At 32.2% G+C, this 3,421-nt stretch overlaps 1 long non-coding RNA gene across 1 annotated transcript; it reads left to right on the top strand.

The window, feature by feature from the left end:
• The first annotated feature begins 2,281 nt into the window (after window positions 1–2,281).
• LOC105794424 (uncharacterized) lies at window positions 2,282–3,168 on the top strand. The gene is made up of 2 exons (XR_008194074.1): window positions 2,282–2,572; window positions 2,912–3,168. It is a non-coding gene; the product is annotated as an uncharacterized LOC105794424 (long non-coding RNA).
• Window positions 3,169–3,421: the final 253 nt, after the last annotated feature.

Genomic DNA, 3,421 nt, shown 5'->3' with positions numbered 1-3,421 from the left:
TTTCATTGTATTCGATATTTATGTTTGTTTAAATAATTGTTCGACTCACACTGAGCTTTTCATAAGCTCACCCCCAATAGTATTTAACTTTTTAGGTAAACCTTGAAATTAGGACCGGACTCGGCATTCAGAGAATCACCTTGGACCTCGAATTATTTTTCTTAATAAGTATTATTAAGTCTTTATTGGTTTTGGTTTGTAATTTTTAATTATTTCTGGTCTGTGGCTTGGTAACTTTTCTTTTGGGGATTCTTGCATGCATGGATTACTCAAGCATAATAATCGGATAATGCATAATATCGATCTTAAGTAAAATTTGATATTGTTCCCTAGTTTTCGCTGCATTGTAAAGGAACCGTTTTTGAAAAAGAAATCGATAAGGTAACTAAGTTTCCAAAATGACTTAAAAAATGGTTTTTTCCATTGCATTAGTTTAACATCGAGTTTTTTAAAAGATGAGCGACAAGCAAACAATTTTTCTAAAACAACACTATCAATAAGAAAAGGAATCCTAAGTATATCGGACCTAATGAATGAATGCTTTTAAGCTAACTCAAAGTACAATTACGGTTTTCTCTAAAATGAGTTTATTTAAGGTTTTAAGAAGTAACGTAAGTTAGCTTAGCCATTTCAGTGCCTAATGTAGTCTTCTCAATCTAGCCATAACGTCTAGGCTAGTTTTGGGAGGTTACATAGAATTTCAATTCTTATTGGTGTGGTGGAGGAGTCTCATGTATTTGAGTCAATTTTACTAGAGTTTACTATGGAAAAAATGAGTTAAATGTTGTTAATAAACTTTAAATGTTACTACAGATGGCTAAAAACAAGAGTAAGTGTCATGAACTAAATGTCTTGTGACTAAAAGAGATGAAAATAATGTAAATGACAAGTAAGAAAAAGAGAATTTCACATGATAATGAGCTTTAATAGTGTGGGACGTAGTGAATTTACCTTAAATGATATTAAAGAAATTGATAATCTAAGCATGCTATAATTCAAAGAAATGAAAATGATGTACATGGATCACTTAATGATTAACGACTATAAATGGGAAATGTGAAATGTGAAAGAACATGTCAGGATACTATGGACTTTACTTAAGAGTCTTGAATAGATATTTCATTAAATGAATTGGTTAACAAACTGTTAATGTGTAAATTGAGCCCTTACACTTTGGTAAATCAAAATGAAACAATAAATAGTACTAAAATGCGACTTGAATAAAACTAGCATAAAAATCCATAAGGTAGGCTCAACATTAATAATTACTAAGATAAGTAAGTTTATCCTTGGCTACTTACTAATTTTTTTAAGCTCATATGTTTGTTGTTTAAAATGTGTAGGTTTGCATTTACTGAGAAGTCATGGTGTTGGTTTGGGAGCATCGCATCATCCATCTAGCTTCTAAGGTTGTAATTCAAGTGTTTAAATACCATTTCTATTAGATTATTGGCATGTATACAAAGAATTAGATTACTCGAGCAATTGTAAAGTTAAATGATGAACTTGAGCCTCTTTTGCATTTCTTTTAAACAAATATATATATTTTGTTTTGGAGTTGCTCATACTAAGTTTTTAAGCTTAACTGAGTTGAAGTTTTGATTTATAATGACATGATTTATGTTGGAATGATATTATCATGTTTGGGATACGTTTTAGAGTGATTTTTAAGTGTTTCGAGCGAACTCAGTGAGTCACGTCATAACCACAGAGTTGCAATGTTGTGACCTCAATGCCTGATGTCGCGACTTCTCTTTTCTCACATCACGACATTGTGCTTGTTTCAACACTGTACTATTTCAACACTGTACTTTTCTCACATCAGAGCTCGTTCTGAGTTTTGATCACCTTCAATTAACTCTGAATAAATTCTAAATGATTTTAAATTGTTTTTAACACTTTAAATCTTGTCTAAAAATATTTTAATCATTTTATAAAAAATGTTTTAAACTTTCAATTCTTAAATAAATCTAAGGTTTCTTATTGTACATGTTCCAATGACATCTCTTATTCGTACCCTTCGTTAGAAATGGGTGAGAGGTGGTACTAGACCTGATCATGGACCGAGCCACTTGACCAAGCCTGAAGTCCTGGCCAAAAAATGGAAGGGTTTTGACAAAAATATAGGCCCAAAAAATAGGCTTGGGTAAAAAAAGAGGCCCATTTTCAAAATGGGTCGAGCCTTGGGCAATTTTTTTCCCCGAGCCCGGCTCGACCCAATTTTATATACTTTTTATTTTTTTATTATTTTAATTATATTTAATTTTTAGGTTTACCACCTCTCATCCCCTCCCCCTTATTCCCAAATTAGTTCTAAAACAAAAATCCCTAAGTGTCTGGCTGTTTGTCGCTCACCACCTCTACCCGTCCAACACTGCTACCTGTTGACAGTAGTCTCCACTTTGACGACCACTCTGTCTCCCGCTTCCTTTGTCACCAACGCACAACTAATTTCTTCAGCCGGCCCTCCCTAAATTTCCTCATCCTTAATCCCTGTCGACTATTTTCTGTCACTTCGTCTGTTGCCTGCTTCCATTATTACAGCAGGACTAAGAACTCAAATCCAACTCAGGTAAGAAATCTCTCTTTCCCTCTCCCTTGCAGATAAGAAATCTCTCTTTCCCTCTCCCTTGCAGATTATGAAGTTTGGAGTATCTTTCAATTTTTTTCTTCCTTGGTCTAAAGTAACATCATTCTTTTGTAAAGGCGGGCCTTAATCATATCAGATAAAAAGAATTTCAGTAAGAAAATATATTAAACATATAAAAAAAGCTTCTAACTAGTTTCTGATTGTTGACAGATGTGTTCCATATTTGGTAAATCACTAATCTGATGCTAAAAATAATTGTTTGCTTAAAATTGATGGAAATGCTAGAGATTTTGAGAGATTTTCATTCTTATCCCGATGCAGGTTGGCAGGTAGAAAATTCAGTTATCAGGTGGAATTATTGTTTGCTCCTACGTTATCGTAATCGAGAAAATTCTGGATCAAAGTTTGATGGTTGACTCTAAGAAATTTACAATTGATTGTCATTGTAATAGTTGGAAAGTGTTAATACTTTTGAGTTGTGTTTTCCTTAATTAGAATAAGACTAAAATCTAATTGTTTGAATTAGACAAATATGTTGTTCTCTGTTGTATCTGGCTTAATGTGATCTGGTTGTACAATCTAGCTGAGTATTAAGATTGCATTTTTAAATCAGAATAGTCTATATATACTTCATCTTCTCAAAATATATATAAAATATTTCATGCATGGTTTCAATTTCTAATATATTTTGTTTTGCATGAATAGAAATGAAATGTTGTGCAAAAGAGTTTATTAGTTGAGATGAGTAAGTATTACTAAAATTTTCTTTCTTTGGTAGGTACATGATTGAATATTGTTGGTTCTAATAATTTGTTTTTGAAGATTGAGTTA

Source organism: Gossypium raimondii, chromosome 3 (assembly GCF_025698545.1).
Source record: "Gossypium raimondii isolate GPD5lz chromosome 3, ASM2569854v1, whole genome shotgun sequence".
Taxonomy (NCBI): Eukaryota; Viridiplantae; Streptophyta; class Magnoliopsida; order Malvales; family Malvaceae; genus Gossypium; species Gossypium raimondii.
Note: the sequence above shows the minus strand (reverse complement) of the source record. Positions and strands in the feature narration are given on the sequence as shown.